Here is a 22813-nt window from a genome sequence, read left to right as displayed (position 1 = left end):
ATAGCATAGTACTTAAGTACAAGAAGAGTTAATCTTCTAAGAGTTAGTGTTTGAGCGGCTCCTGGGAGACCAGTATTAGATTCCGATGCACCAGTGCAGGTTTACTGTATCCCTTGGACCTCTACATTGACCATGAAACACAGAAATTGCATCGGGATTGAATACAAAAGGCACAATGCCGACTTAAAGGCAACAGGAGTGAATCTTCTAAGAGTTTGTGTTTTGAGCGGCTCCTGGGAGACCAGTATTAGATTGCGATGCACCAGTGCAGGTTTACCGCATCCCTTGGACCTTCACATTGACCATGAACCACAGATATTGCATCGGGATTGAATACAAAAGGCACGATGCCGACATAAGTACAAGAAGAGTGAATCTTCTAACAGTTGGCGACTTGAGCGGTTTCTGGGATAGCAGTATTAGATTCCGATGCACCAGTGCAGGTTATCTGTATCCCTTGGACTTTCACATTGTCCATTAAACACAGAAATTGCATCGGGATTTAATACAAAAGGCACGATGCCGACATAAGTACAAGAAGAGTGAATCTTCTAACAGTTGACGACTTGAGCGGCTTCTGGGAGATCAGTATTAGGTTCCGATGCACCAGTGCAGGTTTACTTTATCCCTTCGTCCTTCACATTAACCATGAAACACAGAAATTGCATCGGGATTGAATAAATAAGGCACATTTCCTACTTAAGTACAAGAAGAGTGCTTCCTCTAATAGTTTGTGATTTGAGCGGCTCTTGGGAGACCAGTATTAGATTCCGATTTAATAGTGCTGGTATACTGTATCCCTTGCACCTTCACATTGACCATGAAACACAGAAATTGCACGGGAATTGAATACAAAAGGCACATTGCCGACTTAAGCACAAGAAGAGTGAATCTTCTAAGGGTTTGTGCTTTGAGCGGCTCCTGGGACACCAGTGTTAGATTCTTATCCACCAGTACAGATTTACTGTATCCCTTGGACCTTCACATTGACCATGAAACACAGGTATTGCATCATGATTGAATACAAAAGGCACTATGGCGACTTCAGTACAAGAAGAGTGACTCTTCTAAGAGATTGTGCTTTGTTCGGCTCCTGGGAGACCAGTATTAGAATCCGATGCACCAGTGCAGGTTTACCTTATCCCTTGGTCCTTCACATTGACCATGAAACACAGAAAATGCACCGGGGTTGAATACAAAAGGCACTAAACCTACATAAGTACAAGAAGAGTGAATCTTCTAAGAGTTTGTGATTTGGGAGGCTCCTGGGAGACCAGTATTAGATTCCGATGCCCCAGTGTAGGGTTACTTTATCCCTTGGATTTTCACATCGACCATGAAACACAAAAATTACATCAGGATTGAATACAAAATGCGTAATGCAAACATAAGTACAAGAAGAGTAAATCTTCTAAGAGTTTGTGCTTTAAGAGGCTCCTGGGAGACCAGTATTGGATTCCGATGCAACAGTGCGGGTTTACTGTATCCCTTGGACCTTTACATTGAACATGAAACACAGCAATTGCATCGGGATTGAATACAAAAGACACAATGCAGACTTAAGTACAAGAAGAGTGAATCTTCTAAGAGTTTGTGCTTTAAGAGGCTCCTGGGAGACCAGTATTAGATTCCGATGCACCAGTACGGGTTGGCTGTATCCCCTGGACCTTCACATAGACCATGAAACACAGAATTTGCATCGAAATTAAATACAAAAGGCTCAATGCCGGCTTAAGTGCAAGAAGAAAGAATATTCTAAGGATTTGTGCTTTGAGCGGCTCATGGGAGACCAGTATTGGATTCAGATGCACCAGTGCAGGTTTACTGTATCCCATGGACCTTCACATTGACCATGACACACAGAAATTAAATCGGGAATGAATACAAAAGGCACAATGCCGACTTAAACACACGAAGAATGAATCTTCTAAAATTTTGCGTTTTGAGCGGCTCCTGGGAGACCAGTATTAGATTCCGATGCACCAGTGCAGGTTTACTGTATCCCTTGGACCTTCACATTGACCATGAAACACAGAAATTGCATCGGGATTGAATACAAAAGACACAATGCCGACTGAAGTACATGATGAGTGAATCTTCTAACAGTTGGTGACTTGAGCGGCTTCTGGGAGGCCAGTATTAGATTCCGATGCACCAGTGCAGGTATTCTTTATCCCTTGGACATTCATATTGTCCATCAAACACAGAAATTGCATCGGGATTGAATACAACAAGCATTATGCCGACTTATGTACAAGAAGAGTGAATGTTCTAAGATTTTCTGCTTTTAGAGGCTCCTGGAAGACCAATATTAGATTCCGATGCACCAGTGCAGGTTTTCTGTGGCGCTTGGGCCTTTACATTGACCATAAAACAGAGAAATTGCATCGGGATTGAATACAAAAGGCATAATGCCGTCTTAAGTACAACACTAGTGAATCTTCTAAGAGGTTGTACTTTGAGCGGCTCCTGGGAGATCAGTATTAGATTGCGATGCACCAGTGCAGATTCACTATATCCCCTGGACCTTCACATTGACAATGAAACAAAGTAATTGCATCGAAATTAAATACAAAGGGCTCAATGCCGTCTTAAGCACAAGAAGAATGAATTTTCTAGGGTTTTGTGCTTTAAGCGGCTCTTGGGAGACCAGTATTGGATTCCGATGCAACAGTGCAGGTTTACTGTATCCCCTGGACCTTTACATTGAGCATCAAACACAGAAATTGCATCGGGATTGAATACAAAAGGCACAATGCCGACTTAAACACAAGAGGAGTGAATCTTCTAAGACTTTCTGTTTTGAGCGGCTCCTGGGAGACCAGTATTAGATTGCGATGCACCAGTGCAGGTTTACTGTATCCCTTGGACCTTCACATTGAACATGAAACACAGAAATTGCATCGGGATTGAATACAAAAAGCACAATGCCGACTTAAGTACAAGGAGAGTGAATCTTCTAACAGTTGGCGACTTGAGCGGCTTCAGGGAGACCAGTTTTAGATTCCGATGCACCAGTGCAGGTTTTCTGTATACCTTGGATATTCACATTGTCCATGAAACACAGAAATTGCGTCGGGATTGAATACAAAAGGCACAATGCCGACTTATGTACAAGAAGAGTGAATGTGCTACGAGTTTGTGTTTTGAGCGGCTTCTGGAAGACCAGTATTAGATTCCGATGCACCACTGCAGGTTTATTGTATCCCTTGGACCTTCACATTGACCATGAAACACAGAAATTGTATCGGGATTGAATACATAAGGCGCAATGCCGACTTAAGTACAAGAAGAGTGAATCTTTTAAGTGTTTGTACTTTGAGCGGCTCCTGGGAGATCAGTATTTAATTCCGATGCACCAGAGCAAGTTTACTGTATCCCTTGGACTTTCACATTAACCATGAAACACAGAAATAGCATAGAGATTGAATACAAAAGGCACAATGCCGACTTAAGTACAAGAAGAGTTAATCTTCTAAGAGTTAGTGTTTGAGCGGCTCCTGGGAGACCAGTATTAGATTCCGATGCACCAGTGCGGGTTCACTGTATCCCCTGGACCCCCACATTGACCATGAAACACAGAAATTGCATCGAAATTAAATACAAAAGGCTCAATGCCGGCTTATGTACAAGAAGAATGAATATTCTAAGGTTTTGTGCTTTGAGCGGCTTTTGGGAGACCAGTATTGGATTTCCATGCACTAGTGCAGGTTTACTGTATCCCTTGGACCTTCACATTGAGCATGAAACACGGAAATTGCATCGGGATTGAATACAAAAGGCACAATGCCTACTTAAATTCAAGACGAGTGAATCTTTCAAGAGTTTGTGCTTTGCGAGGCTTCTGGGAGACCAGTATTAGATTCCGATGCACCGGTGCAGGTTTACTTTATACCTTGGATCTTCACATTGACCATGAACCACAGAAGTTGCATTGGGAGTGATTACAAAATGCACAATGACGACTTAAATATAAGAAGAGTGAATCTTCTAAGAGTTTGTGTATTGAGCGGCTCCTGGGAGACCAGTATTAGATTCCGATGCACCACTGCAGGCTTACTCCATCACTTTGACCTTTACATTGTCCATGAAACACAGAAATTGCATCGGAATTGAATACAAAAGGAACAATGCCGACTTAATTACAAGAAGAGTGAATCATCTATGAGTTTGTGATTTGAGTGGCTCCTTGGAGACTAGTATTAGATTCCGATGCGCCAGTGCAGGTTTACTGTACCACTTGGACCTTCACATAGACCATGAAACACAGATATTGCATCGGGATTGAATACAAAAGGCATAATGCCGACTTAAGTACAATAAGAGTGAATCATCTATGAGTTTGTGATTTGAGTGGCTCCTTGGAGACTAGTATTAGATTCCGATGCACCAGTGCAGGTATACTGTATCCCTTGGGCCTTCATATTGAGCATGAAACCCAGAAATTGCGTCGGGAATGAATATGAAAAGCACAATGCCGACTTTAGTTTAAGAAGAGAAAATCTTCTAAGAGTTGTTTATTTGAGCGACATCTGGGAGACCAGTATTAGATTCCGATGCACCAGTGCAGCTTTTCTGTATCCCTTGGACCTTCACATTGTCCATGAAACATAGAAATTTCATCGGAATTGAATAAAAAAGGCACAATGCCGACTTAAGCACTAATAGAGCGTATCTTCTAAGAGTTTGTGCTTTGAGCGGCTCCTTGGAGACCAGTATTAGATTCCGATGCAACAGTGCAGATTCACTGTATCCCCTGGACCTCCACATTGACCATGAAACAAAGAAAATGCATCGAAATTAAATACAAAATTCTCAATGCCGGCTTAAGTACAAGAAGAATGAATATTCTAAGTTTTTGTGCTTTGAGCGGCTCTTGGGGGACCAGTATTGGATTCCGATGCAACAGTGCAGGTTTACTGTATCCCTTGGACCTTTACATTGACCATGAAACACAAAAATTGCATCGGGATTGAATACAAAAGGCACAATGCCGACTTAAGTACAAGAAGAGTGAATCTTCTAACAGTTGGCGACTTGAGCGGCTTCTGGGAGAGCAGTATTAGATTCCGATGCACCAGTGCAGATTTTCTGTATCCCTTGGACATTCACATTGTCCATGAAACACAGAAATTGCATCGGGATTGAATACAAAAGGCACAATGCCGACTTATGTACAAGAAGAGTGAATGTTGTAACAGTTTGTGTTTTCAGCGGCTTCTGGAAAGCCAGTATTACATTCCGATGCACCACTGCAGGTTTATTGTATCGCTTGGACCTTCACATTGACCATGAAACACAGAAATTGTATCGGGATCGAATACAAAAGGAACAATGCCGACTTAAGTACAATAAGAGTGAATCTTTTAAGTGTTTGTACTCTGAGCGGCTCCTGGGAGATCAGTATTAGATTCTGATGCACCAGTGCAGGTTTACTTTATCCCTTGGTCCTTCACACTGACCATGAAACACAGAAATTGAATCGGGATTGAGTACATAAGACACATTTCCTACATTAGTACAAGAAGAGTGAATCTTCTAAGAGTTTGTGATTTGAGCGGCTCCTGGTAGACCAGTATTAGATTCCGATTTTATAGTGCCGGTATACTGTATCCCTTGCACCTTCACATTGACCATGAAACACAGATATTGCGTGGGGATTGAATACAAAAGTCACAATGCCGACTTAAGCACAAGAAGAGTGAATCTTCTAAGAGTTTGTGCTTTGAGCGGCTCTTGGGACACCAGTGTTAGATTCTTATCCACCAGTACAGATATACTGTATCCCTTGGACCCTCACATTGAGCATGAAACACGGAAATTGCATCGGGATTGAATACAAAAGGCACAATGCCCACTTAAATTCAAGACGAGTGAATCTTTCAAGAGTTTGTGCTTTATCGAGGCTTCTGGGAGACCAGTATTAGATTCCGATGCACCGGTGCAGGTTTACTTTATACCTTGGATCTTCACATTGACCATGAACCACAGAAGTTGCATTGGGAGTGATTACAAAATGCACAATGACGATTTAAATATAAGAAGAGTGAATCTTCTAAGAGTTTGTGTATTGAGCGGCTCCTGGGAGACCAGTATTAGATTCCGATGCACCACGGCAGGCTTACTCCATCACTTTGACCTTTACATTGTCCATGAAACACAGAAATTGCATCGGAATTGAATACAAAAGGAAAAATGCCGACTTAATTACAAGAAGAGTGAATCATCTATGAGTTTGTGATTTGAGTGGCTCCTTGGAGACTAGTATTAGATTCCGATGCACCAGTGCAGGTTTACTGTACCACTTGGACCTTCACATAGACCATGAAACACAGATATTGCATCGGGATTGAATACAAAAGGCACAATGCCGACTTAAGTACAATAAGAGTGATTCATCTATGAGTTTGTGATTTGAGTGGCTCCTTGGAGACTAGTATTAGATTCCGATGCACCAGGGCAGGTTTACTGTATCCCTTGGGCCTTCATATTGAGCATGAAACCCAGAAATTGCGTCGGGAATGAATACGAAAAGCACAATGCCGACTTTAGTTTAAGAAGAGAAAATCTTCTAAGAGTTGTTTATTTGAGCGACTTCTGGGAGACCAGTATTAGATTCCGATGCACCAGTGCAGCTTTTCTGTATCCCTTGGACCTTCACATTGTCCATGAAACATAGAAATTTCATCGGAATTGAATAAAAAAGGCACAATGCCGACTTAAGCAGTAATAGAGCGTATCTTCTAAGAGTTTGTGCTTTGAGCGGCTCCTTGGAGGCCAGTATTAGATTCCGATGCAACAGTGCAGATTCACTGTATCCCCTGGACCTCCACATTGACCATGAAACAAAGAAAATGCATCGAAATTAAATACAAAATTCTCAATGCCGGCTTAAGTACAAGAAGAATGAATATTCTAAGTTTTTGTGCTTTGAGCGGCTCTTGGGGGACCAGTATTGGATTCCGATGCAACAGTGCAGGTTTACTGTATCCCTTGGACCTTTACATTGACCATGAAACACAAAAATTGCATCGGGATTGAATACAAAAGGCACAATGCCGACATAAGTACAAGAAGAGTGAATCTTCTAACAGTTGGCGACTTGAGCGGCTTCTGGGAGAGCAGTATTAGATTCCGATGCACCAGTGCAGATTTTCTGTATCCCTTGGACATTCACATTGTCCATGAAACACAGAAATTGCATCGGGATTGAATACAAGAGGCACAATGCCGACTTATGTACAAGAAGAGTGAATGTTCTAACAGTTTGTGTTTTCAGCGGCTTCTGGAAAGCCAGTATTACATTCCGATGCACCACTGCAGGTTTATTGTATCGCTTGGACCTTCACATTGACCATGAAACACAGAAATTGTATCGGGATCGAATACAAAAGGAACAATGCCGACTTAAGTACAAGAAGAGTGAATCTTTTAAGTGTTTGTACTCTAAGCGGCTCCTGGGAGATCAGTATTAGATTCCGATGCACCAGTGCAGGTTTACTTTATCCCTTGGTCCTTCACACTGACCATGAAACACAGAAATTGAATCGGGATTGAGTACATAAGACACATTTCCTACATTAGTACAAGAAGAGTGAATCTTCTAAGAGTTTGTGATTTGAGCGGCTCCTGGTAGACCAGTATTAGATTCCGATTTTATAGTGCCGGTATACTGTATCCCTTGCACCTTCACATTGACCATGAAACACAGATATTGCGCGGGGATTGAATACAAAAGGCACAATGCCGACTTAAGGACAAGAAGAGTGAATCTTCTAAGAGTTTGTGCTTTGAGCGGCTCTTGGGAGACCAGTATTAGATTCCGATGCCCCAGTGTAGGGTTACTTTATCCCTTGGATTTTCACATCGACCATGAAACACAAAAATTACATCGGGATTGAATACAAAATGCGCAATGCCAACATAAGTACAAGAAGAGAGAATCTTCTAAGAGTTTGTGCTTTAAGAGGCTCCTGGGAGACCAATATTAGATTCCGATGCAATAGTGCAGGTTTTCTGTATCCCTTGGACATTCACATTGACCATCAAACACAGAAATAGCATAGGGATTGAATACAAAAGGCACAATGCCGACTTAAGTACAATAAGAGTTAATCTTCTAAGAGTTAGTGTTTCAGCGGATCCTGGGAGACCAGTATTAGATTCCGATGCACCAGTGTGGGGTCAGTGTATCCCCTGGACCTTCACATAGACCATCAAACACAGAAATTGCATCGAAATTAAATACAAAAGGCTCAATGCCGGCTTAAGTACAAGATGAAATGAATATTCTAAGGTTTAGTGCTTTGAGCGGCTCTTGGGAGACCAGTATTGGATTCCGATGCACCAGTGCAGGTTTACTGTATCCCTTGGACCTTCACATTGACCATGAAACACAGAAATTAAATCGGGATTGAATTCAAATGATCACAATGCCGACTTAAACACAAGAAGAGTGAATCTTCTAAGAGTTTGTGCTTTGAGCGGCTCATGGGAGACCAGTATTAGATTCCGATGCACCAGTGCAGGTTTACTGTATCCCTTGGACCTTCACATTGACCATGAAACACAGAAATTAAATCGGGATTGAATACAAAAGGCACAATGCCGACTTAAACACAAGAAGAGTGAATGTTCTAAGATTTTGTGCTTTGAGCGGCTCCTGGGAGACCAGTATTAGATTCTGATGCACCAGTGCAGGTTTACTTTATCCCTTGGTCCTTCACATTGACTATGAAACACAGAAATTGCATCGGGATTGAATACAAAAGGCACAATGCCTACTTAAATACAAGACGAGTGAATCTTCTAAGAGTTTGTGCTTTACAATGCTTCTGGGAGACCAGTATTAGATTCCGATGCACCGTTGCAAATTTACATTATACCTTGGATCTTCACATTGACCAAGAAACACAGAAGTTGCATTGGGAGCGATTACAAAATGCACAATGACGACTTAAATACAAGAAGAGTGAATCTTCTAAGAGTTTCTGCTTTTAGCGGGTTCTGGAAGACCAGTATGAGATTCCGATGCACCAGTGCAGGTTTACTGTATCGCTTGGACCTTTACATTGACCATGAAACACAGAAATTGCTTCGGGATTGAATACAAAAGGCACAATGCCGACTTAAGTACAACACTAGTGAATCTTCTAAGAGATTGTACTTCGAGCGGCTTCTGGGAGATCAGTATTAGATTGCAATGCACCAGTGCAGGTTTACTGTATTTCTTGGACCTTCACATTGAGCATGAAACACAGAAATTGCATCGGGATTGAATACAAAATGCACAATGCCGACTTACGTACAAGATTAGTGAATCTTCTAAGAGTTTGTGATTTGAGCGGCTCCTGGTAGACCGGTATTAGATTCCGATTTTATAGTGGCGGTATACTGTATCCCTTGCACCTTCACATTGACCATGAAACACAGATATTGCGCGGGGATTGAATACAAAAGGCACAATGCCGACTTAAGCACAAGAAGAGTGAATCTTCTAAGAGTTTGTGCTTTGAGCGGCTCTTGGAACACCAGTGTTAGATTCTTATCCACCAGTACAGATTTACTGTATCTCTTGGACCTTCACATTGACCATGAAACACAGATATTGCATGGGGATTGAATACAAAAAGCACTATGGCGACTTAAGTACAAGAAGAGTGAATCTTTTAAGAGATTGTGCTTTGAGCGGCTCCTGGGAGACCAGTATTAGATTCCGATGCCCCAGTGTAGGGTTACTTTATCCCTTGGATTTTCACATCGACCATGAAACACAAAAATTACATCGGGATTGAATACAAAATGCGCAATGCCAACATACGTACAAGAAGAGAGAATCTTCTAAGAGTTTGTGCTTTAACAGGCTCCTGGGTGACCAGTATTAGATTCCGATGCAATAGTGCAGGTTTTCTGTATCCCTTGGACATTCACATTGACCATGAAACACAGAAATAGCATAGGGATTGAATACAAAAGGCACAATGCCGACTTAAGTACAAGAAGAGTGAATCTTCTAAGAGATTGTGATTTGAGTGGCTCCTAGGAGACTAGTATTAGATTCCGATGCACCAGTGCAGGTTTACTGTATCCATTGGGCCGTCACATTGAGCATCAAACTCAGAAATTGCGTCGGGAATGAATACGAAAAGCACAGTGCCGACTTATGTACAAGAAGAGAAAATCTTCTAAGAGTTGGTGATTTGAGCGACTTCTGGGAGACCAGTATTGGACTCCGATGCACCAGTGCAGTTTTTCTGTATCCCTTGGACCTTCACATTGTCCATGAAATATAGAAATTTCATCGGAATTGAATACAAAAGGCACAATGCTGACTTAAGTACTAAAAGAGCGTATCTTCTAAGAGTTTGTGCTTTGAGCGGCTCCTGGGAGACCAGTATTAGATTCCGATGCACCAGTGCAGGTTCACTGTATCCCCTGGACCTTCACATTGACCACGACACACAAAAATTGCATCGGAATTAAATACAAAAAGCTGAATGCCGGCTTAAGTACAAGAAGAATGGATATTCTAAGGTTTTGTGTTTTGAGCAGGTCTTGGGAGACCAGTATTGGATTCCGATGCAACAGTGCAGGTTTACTGTATCCCTTGGACCTTTACATAGACCATGAAACACAGAAATGGCATCGGTATTGAATACAAAAGGCACAATGCCGACTTAATCACAAGAGGAGTGAATCTTAAAAGAGTTTGTGTTTTGAGCGGCTCCTGGGAGACCAGAATTAGATTCCGATGCACCAGTGCCGGTTTACTGTATCATTTGGACCTTCACATTGACCATGAAACACAGAAATTGCATCGGGATTGAATTCAAAAGCACAATGCCGACTTAAGTACAAGAGGAGTGTATCTTTTAAGTGTTTGTACTTTGAGCGGATCCCGGGAGATCAGTATTAGATTCGGATGCACCAGAGCAACTGTACTGTATACCTTGGACCTTCACCTTGACCATGTAACACAGAAATAGCATAGGGATTGAATAGAAAAGGCACAATGCCGACTTAAGTACAAGAAGAGTTAATCTTCTAAGAGTTAGTGTATGAGCGGCTCCTGGGAGACCAGTATTAGATTCAGATGCACCAGTGCATCTTTACTGTATCGCTTGGCCTTTCACACTGAGCATTATGCACAGAAATTGCATCGGGATTGAATACAAAACGCACAATGCCGACTTAAGTACAAGATGAGTGTATCTACCAAGAGTTTGTGATTTGAGTGGCTCCTGGGAGACTAGTATTAGATTCCGATGCACCAGTGCAGGTTTACTGTGTCCCTAGACCTTCCCATTGACCATGAAACACAGAAATTGCATCGGGATTGAGTACAAAAGGCACAATGCCGGTTTAAGTACAAGAAGAGTGAATCTTCGAAGGGTTTGTGCTTTGAGCGGCTTGTGGAAGACCAGTATTAGATTCCGATGCACCACTGCAGGCTTACTGAATCCCGTTGACCTTTACATTGTCCATGAAACACAGAATTTGCATTGGGATTGAATACAAATGCACAATGCCGACTTAAGTACAAGAGGAGTGAATCTTCTAAGAGTTTGTGATTTGAGTAATTCCTGGGAGACTAGTATTAGATTCCGATGCACGAGTGCAGGTTTACTGTATCCCTTGGGCCTTCACATTGAGCATGAAACAAAGAAATTGCGTCGTTGTTGAATACGGAATGCACAATGCCGATTTAAGTACAAGAAGAGTGAATCTTCAAAGGACTTGTGCTTTGAGCGGCTTCTGGAAGACCAGTATTAGATTCTGATGCAGCAGTGAAGGCTTACTGTATCCCTTTGACTTTTTACATTGTCCATGAAACACAGAAATTGCATTGGGATTGAATACAAAATGCTCAATGCCGACTTCAATACGAGAAGAGTAAATCTTGTAAGCTTTGACCTTTGAGCGTCTCCTGGTAACCAGTATTAGATTCCGATGCACCAGTTGCAGGTGTACTGTATCCCTTGGACCTTCACATTGAGCATGGAACACAGAAATAACATCGGGATTGAATACAAAAGGCACAATGCCGACTTATGTACAAGAAGAGTGTATCTTCCAAGAATTTGTGATTTGAGTGGCTCCTGGGAGACTAGTATTAGATTCCGATGCACCAGTGCAGTTTTACTGTGTCCCAAGACCTTCTCATTGACCATGAAACACAGAAATTGCATCGGGATTGAGTAGAGAAGTCACAATGCCGGTTTAAGTACAAGAAGAGTGAATCTTCGAAGTGTTTGAATTTTGAGCTGCTTCTAGGAGACCAGTATTTGATTCCGATGCACCACTGCAGGCTTACTGAATCCATTTGACCTTTACATTGTCCATGAAACACAGAAATTGCATCGGGATTGAATATAAAAGGCACAAATCCGACTTAAGTACAAGAAGAGTGAATGTTCTAACAGTTTGTGTTTTCAGCGGCTTCTGGAAAGCCAGTATTACATTCCGATGCACCACTGCAGGTTTATTGTATCGCTTGGACATTCGCATTGACCATGAAACACAGAAATTGTATCGGGATCGAATACAAAAGGAACAATGCCGACTTAAGTACAAGAAGAGTGAATATTTTAAGTGTTTGTACTCTGAGCGGCTCCTGGGAGATCAGTATTAGATTCCGATGCACCAGTGCAGGTTTACTTTAACCCTTGGTCCTTCACACTGACCATGAAACACAGAAATTGAATCGGGATTGAGTACATAAGACACATTTCCTACATTAGTACAAGAAGAGTGAATCTTCTAAGAGTTTGTGATTTGAGCGGCTCCTGGTAGACCAGTATTAGATTCCGATTTTATAGTGCCGGTATACTGTATCCCTTGCACCTTCACATTGACCATGAAACACAGATATTGCGCGGGGATTGAATACAAAAGGCACAATGCCGACTTAAGCACAAGAAGAGTGAATCTTCTAAGAGTTTGTGCTTTGAGCGGCTCTTGGGACACCAGTGTTAGATTCTTATCCACCAGTACAGATTTACTGTATCCCTTGGACCTTCACATTGACCATGAAACACAGATATTGCATGGGGATTGAATACAAAAGGCACTATGGCGACTTAAGTACAAGAAGAGTGAATCTTTTAAGAGATTGTGCTTTGAGCGGCTCCTGGGAGACCAGTATTAGATTCCGATGCCCCAGTGTAGGGTTACTTTATCCCTTGGATTTTCACATCGACCATGAAACACAAAAATCACATCGGGATTGAATACAAAATGCGCAATGCCATTATAAGTACAAGAAGAGAGAATCTCCTAAGAGTTTGTGCTTTAAGAGGCTCCTGGGAGACCAATATTAGATTCCGATGCAATAGTGCAGGTTTTCTGTATCCCTTGGACATTCACATTGACCATCAAACACAGAAATAGCATAGGGATTGAATACAAAAGGCACAATGCCGACTTAAGTACAATAAGAGTTAATCTTCTAAGAGTTAGGGTTTGAGCGGCTCCTGGGAGACCAGTATTAGATTCCGATGCACCAGTGTGGGATCAGTGTATCCCCTGGACCTTCACATAGACCATCAAACACAGAAATTGCATCGAAATTAAATACAAAAGGCTCAATGCCGGCCTAAGTACAAGATGAAATGAATATTCTAAGGTTTAGTGCTTTGAGCGGCTCTTGGGAGACCAGTATTGGATTCCGATTCACCAGTGCAGGTTTACTGTATCCCTTGGACCTTCACATTGACCATGAAACACAGAAATTAAATCGGGATTGAATACAAATGATCACAATGCCGACTTAAACACAAGAAGAGTGAATCTTCTAAGAGTTTGTGCTTTGAGCGGCTCCTGGAAGACCAGTATTAGATTCCGATGCACCAGTGCAGGTTTACTGTATCCCTTGGACCTTCACATTGACCATGAAACACAGAAATTAAATCGGGATTGAATACAAAAGGCACAATGCCGACTTAAACACAAGAAGAGTGAATGTTCTAAGATTTTGTGCTTTGAGCGGCTCCTGGGAGACCAGTATTAGATTCTGATGCACCAGTGCAGGTTTACTTTATCCCTTGGTCCTTCACATTGACTATGAAACACAGAAATTGCATCGGGATTGAATACAAAAGGCACAATGCCGACGTAAATACAAGACGAGTGAATCTTCTAAGAGATTGTGCTTTGCAATGCTCCTGGGAGACCAGTATTAGATTCCGATGCACCGGTGCAAATTTACATTATACCTTGGATCTTCACATTGACCAAGAAACACAGAAGTTGCATTGGGAGCGATTACAAAATGCACAATGACGACTTAAATACAAGAAGAGTGAATCTTCTAAGAGTTTCTGCTTTTAGCGGGTTCTGGAAGACCAGTATGAGATTCCGATGCACCAGTGCAGGTTTACTGTATCGCTTGGACCTTTACATTGACCATGAAACACAAAAATTGCTTCGGGATTGAATACAAATGGCACAATGCCGACTTAAGTACAACACTAGTGAATCTTCTAAGAGATTGTACTTTGAGCGGCGTCTGGGAGATCAGTATTAGATTGCAATGCACTAGTGCAGGTTTACTGTATTTCTTGGACCTTCACATTGAGCATGAAACACAGAAATTGCATCGGGATTGAATACAAAATGCACAATGCCGACTTACGTACAAGAATAGTGAATCTTCTAAGAGTTTGTGATTTGAGCGGCTCCTGGTAGACCGGTATTAGATTCCGATTTTATAGTGGCGGTATACTGTATCCCTTGCACCTTCACATTGACCATGAAACACAGATATTGCGCGGGGATTGAATACAAAAGGCACAATGCCGACTTAAGCACACGAAGAGTGAATCTTCTAAGAGTTTGTGCTTTGAGCGGCTCTTGGAACACCAGTGTTAGATTCTTATCCACCAGTACAGATTTACTGTATCCCTTGGACCTTCACATTGACCATGAAACACAGATATTGCATGGGGATTGAATACAAAAGGCACGATGGCGACTTAAGTACAAGAAGAGTGAATCTTTTAAGAGATTGTGCTTTGAGCGGCTCCTGGGAGACCAGTATTAGATTCCGATATCCCAGTGTAGGGTTACTTTATCCCTTGGATTTTCACATCGACCATGAAACACAAAAATTACATCGGGATTGAATACAAAATGCGCATTGCCAACATAAGTACAAGAAGAGAGAATCTTCTAAGAGTTTGTGCTTTAACAGGCTCCTGGGAGACCAGTATTAGATTCCGATGCAATAGTGCAGGTTTTCTGTATCCCTTGGACATTCACATTGACCATGAAACACAGAAATAGCATAGTAATTGAAGACAAAAGGCACAATGCCGACTTAAGTACAATAAGAGTTCATCTTCTAAGAGTTAGTGTTTGAGCGGCTCCTGGGAGACCAGTATTAGATTCCGATGCACCAGTGCGGGATCAGTGTATCCCCTGGACCTACACATAGACCATCAAACACAGAAATTGCATCGAAATTAAATACAAAAGGCTCAATGCCGGCTTAAGTACAAGATGAAATGAATATTCTAAGGGTTAGTGCTTTGAGCAGGTCTTGGGAGACCAGTATTGGATTCCGATGCAACAGTGCAGGTTTACTGTATCCCTTGGACCTTTACATAGACCATGAAACACAGAAATGGCAACGGGATTGAATACAAAAGGCACAATGCCGACTTAAACACAAGAAGAGTGAATTTTCTAAGATTTTGTGCTTTGAGCGGCTCCTGGGAGACCAGTATTAGATTCTGATGCACCAGTGCAGGTTTACTTTTTCCCTTGGTCCTTCACATTGACTATGAAACACAGAAATTGCATCGGGATTGAATACAAAAGGCACAATGCCTACTTAAATACAAGACGAGTGAATCTTCTAAGAGTTTCTGCTTTTAGCGGGTTCTGGAAGACCAGTATGAGATTCCGATGCACCAGTGCTGGTTTACTGGGTCCGTTGACCTTCACATTGACCATAAAACACAGAAATGGCATGGGATTGAGTACAAAAGGCACAATGCCGGTTTAAGTTCAAGAAGAGTGAATCTTCGAAGGGTTTGTGCTTTGAGCGGATTCTGGAAGACCAGTATTAGATTCCGATGCACCACTGCGGGCTTACTGTATCCCTTTGACCTTTACATTGTCCATGAAACACAGAAATTGCATCGGAATTGAATACAAAAGGAACGATGCCGACTTAAGTACAAGAAGAGTGAATCTTCTAAGAGATTGTGATTTGAGTGGCTCCTAGGAGACTAGTATTAGATTCCGATGCACCAGTGCAGGTTTACTGTGTCCATTGGGCCGTCACATTGAGCATCAAACTCAGAAATTGCGTCGGGAATGAATACGAAAAGCACAGTGCCGACTTATGTACAAGAAGAGAAAATCTTCTAAGAGTTGGTGATTTGAGCGACGTCTGGGAGACCAGTTTGGACTCCGATGCACCAGTGCAGTTTTTCTGTATCCCCTGGACCTTCACATTGACCACGACACACAAAAATTGCATCGGAATTAAACACAAAAAGCTGAATGCCGGCTTAAGTACAAGAAGAATGAATATTCTAAGGTTTTGTGTTTTGAGCAGGTCTTGGGAGACCAGTATTGGATTCCGATGCAACAGTGCAGGTTTACTGTATCCCTTGGACCTTTACATAGACCATGAAACACAGAAATGGCATCGGGATTGAATACAAATGCACAATGCCGACTTAATCACAAGAGGAGTGAATCTTATAAGAGTTTGTGTTTTGAGCGGCTCCTGGGAGAGCAGTATTAGATTCAGATGCACCAGTGCATCTTTACTGTATCGCTTGACCTTTCACACTGAGCATTATGCACAGAAATTGCATCGGGATTGAATACAAAACGCGCAATGCCGACTTAAGTACAAGATGAGTGTATCTACCAAGAGTTTGTGATTTGAGTGGCTCCTTGGAGACTAGTATTAGATTCCGATGCACCAGTGCAGGTTTACTGTGTCCCTAGACCTTCCCATTGACCATGAAACACAGAAATTGCATCGGGATTGAGTACAAAAGGCACAATGCCGGTTTAAGTACAAGAAGAGTGAATCTTCGAAGGGTTTGTGCTTTGAGCGGCTTGTGGAAGACCAGTATTAGATTCCGATGCACCACTGCAGGCTTACTGAATCCCGTTGACCTTTAAATTGTCCATCAAACACAGAATTTGCATCGGGATTGAATACAAATGCACAATGCCGACTTAAGTACAAGAGGAGTGAATCTTCTAAGAGTTTGTGGTTTGAGTAATTCCTGGGAGACTAGTATTAGATTCCGAGGCACGAGTGCAGGTTTACTGTATCCCTTGGGCCTTCACATTGAGCATGAAACAAAGAAATTGCGTCGTTATTGAATACGGAATGCACAATGCCGATTTAAGTACAAGAAGAGTGAATCTTCAAAGGACTTGTGCTTTGAGCGGCTTCTGGAAGACCAGTATTAGATTCTGATGCAGCAGTGAAGGCTTACTGTATCCCTTTGACTTTTTACATTGTCCATGAAACACAGAAATTGCATTGGGATTGAATACAAAATGCTCAATGCGACTTCAATACGAGAAGAGTAAATCTTGTAAGGGTTTGACCTTCGAGCGTCTCCTGGGCACCAGTACTAGATTCCGATGCACCAGTTGCAGGTGTACTGTATCCCTTGGACCTTCACATTGAGCATGAAACACAGAAATAGCATCGAGATTGAATACAAAATGCACAATGCCGACTTAAGTACAAGAAGAGTGTATCTTCCAAGAATTTGTGATTTGAGTGGCTCCTGGGAGACTAGTATTAGATTCCGATGCACCAGTGCAGTTTTACTGTGTCCCAAGACCTTCTCTTTGACCATGAAACACAGAATTTGGATCGGGATTGAGTAGAGAAGTCACAATGCCGGTTTAAGTATAAGAAGAGTGAATCTTCGAAGTGTTTGAATTTTGAGCTGCTTCTAGGAGACCAGTATTAGATTCCGATGCACCACTGCAGGCTTACTGAATCCATTTGACCTTTACATTGTCCATGAAACACAGAAATTGCATCGGGATTGAATATAAAAGGAACAAATCCGACTTAAGTACAAGAAGAGTGAATCTTCTAAGATTTTGTGCTTTAAGCGGTCCCTGGGAGACCAGTATCTGATTCCGGTGCACCAGTTCAGGTTAACAATATCCCTTGGACCCTCACTTTGACCATGACACACAGAAATTGAATCGGGATTGAATACAAAAGGCACAATGCCGACTTAGGAACAAGAAGAATGAATCTTCTAAGAGTTCGTGATTTGAGCGGCTCCTGGGAGACCAGTATTGGATTCCATTGCACCTGAGCAGGTTTACTGTGTCCCTTGGACCATCTCATTGACCATGAAACACAGAAATTTCATCGGGATTGAGTACAAAAGGCACAATGCCGGTTTAAATACAAGAAGAGTGAATCTTCAAAGGGTTTGTGCTTTGAGCGGCTTCTGGAAGACCAGTATTAGATTCCGATGAACCAGTGCAGGCTTACTGTATCCCTTTCACCTTGTTCATGAAACACAGAAGTTGCATCGGGATTGAATACAAAAGGGACAATGCCGACTTGAGTACAAGAAGAGTGAATCTTCTAAGAGTTTGTGCTTTGCGAGGCTTCTGGGAGACCAATATTAGATTCCGATGCACCAATGCAGGTTTACTTTATACCTTGGATCTTCACATTGACCATTAAACACAGAAGTTGCATTGGGATTGAATACAAATGGCACAATTCCGACTTAAGTACTAGACTAGTGAATCTTCTAAGAGGTTGTACTTTGAGCGGCTCCTGGGAGATCAGTATTAGATTGCGATGCACCAATGCAGGTTTACTGTATCCCATGGACCTTCACATTGAGCACGAAACACAGAAATTGCATCGGGATTGTATACAAAAGGCACAATGCAGTACAAGAGGAGTGAATGCTCTAAGAGTTTGTGCTTTGCATGGCTCCTGGGAGACTAGTATTAGATTCCGATGCACCAGTGCAGGTTTACTGTGTCCCTTGACCTTCACATAAACCATGAAACACAGAAATTGCATCGGGATTGAGGTCAAAATGCACAATGCCTGTTTACGTACAAGAAGAGTGAATCTTCGAAGGGTTTGTGTTATGAGCGGCTTCTGGAAGACCAGTATTAGATTCCGATGCACCATTGCAGGCTTACTGTATCCCTTTGACCTTTACATTGTCCATGAAACACAGAAATTGCATCGGGACTGAATACAAAAGCACAATGCCGACTTAAGTACAAGAAGAGTGAATCTTCTAAGAGTTTGTGATTTGAGTGGCTCTTGGGAGTCTAGTATTAGATTCCGATGCACCAGTGCAGGTTTACTGTATCCCTTGGACCTTCACATTGACCACGAAATAGAAATTGCATCGGGATTGAATACAAAAGGCACAATGCCGGCTTAAGTACAAAAAATGTGAATCTTCTAAGGGTTTGTGATTTGAGTGGCTCTTGGGAGTCTAGTTTTATATTCCGATGCACCGTGCAGGTTTACTGTGTCCCTTAGACCTTCACATAGACCATGAAGCACATAAATTGCATCGGGATTCAATACAAAAGGCACAATGCCGACGTAAGTACTAGAAGAGTAAATCCTCTAAGAGTTTGTGCTTTGCCGGCTATTGGGAGACCAGTATTAGATTCCGATGCACCAGTGCAGGTTTACTGTATCCCTTGGACCGTCACATTGACCATCAAACACAGAAGTTCCATCGGGATTGAATACAAAAGGCACAATACCTACATAAGTACAAGAAGACTGAATCTTCTATGAGTTTGTGATTTGAGCGGCTCTTGGGAGACCAGTATTAGATTCCGATGCACCAGTGCAGGTGTGCTGTATCCCTTGGACCTGCACATTGACCATGAACCACAGAAATTGCATCGCGATTGAATATAAATGGCACAATGTTGACTTAAGTAAAAGAATACTGAATCTTCTAAGAGATTTTATTTGAGCGGCTCCTGGGAGATCAGTGTTTGATTCAGATGCAGCAGTGCAGGTTTCCTGTATCACTTGGTCTCTCACATGGACATTGAAACACAGAAATTGCATCGGGATTGAATACAAAATTCACAATGCCGTCTTAAGTAGAAGAAGAGTGAATCTTGTAAGGGTATGTGATATGTGCGGCTCCTGGGAGACCAGTATTAGATTCCGATGCACCAGTGGAGGTTTACTGTATCCCTTAGACCTTCACATTAACCATGAAACACAAATTGCTTCGGGATTGAATAGAAAAGGCACAATGCCGACTTAAGTACTAAAAGAGAGTATCTTCTACGAGTTTGTGCTTCAAGCGGCTCCTCGGAGACCAGTATTAGATTCCGATGCACCAGTGCAGGTTTATTGTATCCCTTGGACCTTTACATTGACCATGAATTACATAAATTGCATCGGGACTGAATACCAAAGGCACAATGCCGACTTATGTACAAGAAGAGTGAATCTTCTAAGAGTTTGTGATTTGAGTGGTTCCTGGGAGACTAGTATTAGATTCCGATGTACCAGTGCAGGTTTACTATAACCCTTGGACGTTCACATAGACCATGAAACACAGAAATTGCATCGGGATCAATACGAAACGCACAATGCCGACGTAAGTACAAGAATAGTAAATCTTGTAAGAGTTGTGCTTTGCCGCCTATTGGGAGACCAGTATTAGATTCCGATGCACCAGTGCAGGTTTACTGTATCCCTTGGACCTTCACATTGATCAACAAACACAGAACTTGCATCGGGATTGAATACAAAAGGCACAATGCCGACTTAACTACAATTAGAGTGAATCTTCTATGAGTTTGTGATTTGAGCGGCTCCTGGGAGACCAATGTTAGATTCCGATGCATCAGTGCAGGTTTGCGGTATCCCTTGTACCTTCACATTGACCTTGAAACACAGAAATAGCAACAGTTTTGATTACAAAAGGCACAATACTGACTTAAAAGAAAGAAGAGTGAATCTTCAAAGAGTTTGTGCTTTGAGCGGCTCCTGTTAGACCAGTATTGGATTCCGATGGGCCTGTGCAGGTTTACTGTGTCCCTTGGACCATCACATTGACCATGAAACACAGAAATTGCATCAGGATTGAATACAAAAGGCACAATGCTGACTTAAGTAAAAGAAGACTGATTCTTCTAAGACTTTGTGGTTTGAGCGGCCCCTGGGAGACCAGTTTTAGATTCCGGTGCACCAGTGCAGGTTTACTGTATCCGTTGGACCTTCACATGGACCATGAAACACACAAATTGCATCGGGATTGAATACAAAAGGCACAAAGCGTAGATAAGTACAAGAAGAGTGAATCTTCTAACAGTTTGTGCTTTGGGAGGCTCCAGGGAGACCAGTATTAGATTCCGATGCACCAGTATAGGTTTACTTTATCCCTTGGATATTTACGTTGACCATGAAACACAGAAATTACATCGGGATTGAATACATAAAGCACAATGCCGGCTTATGTACAGGAAGAGTGAATCGTCTAAGACTTTGTGCTATGAGCGGCTCCTGGGAGACCAGTATTAGAATCCGATGCACCAGTGCAGGTTTTCTGTATCCCCTGGACCTTCACATTGGCCATGAAACACAGTTATTGCATCGAAATTAAATACAAAAGGCTCAATGCCGGCTTAAGTACAAGAAGAATGAATATTCTAAGGGTTTGTGCTTTGAGCGGCTCCTGGGATACCAGTATTCGATTCCGATGCACCAGTGCAGGTTTACTGTATCCCTTGGACCTTCAAATTTAAAATGAAATACAGAAATTGCATCGGGAATGAATACAAAAGTCACAATGCCTATTTAAATACAAGATGAGTGAATCTTCATGGATTTTGTGCTTTGCGAGGCTCCTGGGAGACCAGTATTAGATTCCGATGCACTGGTGCAGGTTTACTTCATACCATGGACCTTCACATTGAAAATGAAACACAGAAGTTGCATTGGGATTGAATACAAACGGCACAATGCCGACTTAAGTACAAGACTAGTGACTCTTCTTAGTGATTGTAATTTGAGCGGCTCCTGGGAGATCTGTATTAGATTACGATGCACCAGTACAGGCTTACTGTATCCTTTGGACCTTGACATTGACAATGAACACAGAAATTGCATCGGGATTGAATACAAAAGCACAATGTCGACTTAAGTACAAGAAGAATGAATCTTCTAAGAATTTGTGATTTGAGTGGCTCCTGGGAGACTAGTATTACCTTCCGATGCACCAGTGCAGGTTTACTTTGTCCCTTGACCTTCACATTGACCATGAAACACAGAAATTGTATCGGGATTGAGTGCAAAAGGAACAATGCCGGTTTAAGTACAAGAAGAGTGGATCTTCGAAGGGTTTGTGCTTTCAGCGGCTTCTGGAAGACCAGTATTAGATTCCGATCCACCACTGCAGGCTTACTGTATCCCTTTGACCTTTACATTGTCCATTAAACACAGAAATCGCATCGGGATTGAATACAAAAGCACAATACCGACTTAAGTACAAGAAGAGTGAATCTCCTAAGAGTTTGTGATTTAAGTGGCTCTTGGAAGTCTAGTATTAGATTCCGATGCACCAGTGCAATTTTACCATATCCCTTGGACGTTCACATAGACCATGAAGCAGAGAAATTGCATCGGGATTAAATAGAAAAGGCACAATGCCAACGTAAGTACAAGAAGAGTAAATCTTCTAAGAGTTTGTGCTTTGCCGGCTATTGGGAGACCAGTATTAGATTCCGATGCACCAGCGCAGGTTTACTGTATCCCTTGTACCTTCACATTGATCATCAAACACAGAAATTC

Source organism: Schistocerca americana, chromosome 5 (genome assembly GCF_021461395.2).
Source record: "Schistocerca americana isolate TAMUIC-IGC-003095 chromosome 5, iqSchAmer2.1, whole genome shotgun sequence".
Taxonomy (NCBI): Eukaryota; Metazoa; Arthropoda; class Insecta; order Orthoptera; family Acrididae; genus Schistocerca; species Schistocerca americana.
The sequence above is the reverse complement of the archived record's forward strand: the minus strand, read 5'-3'. Positions refer to the sequence as shown.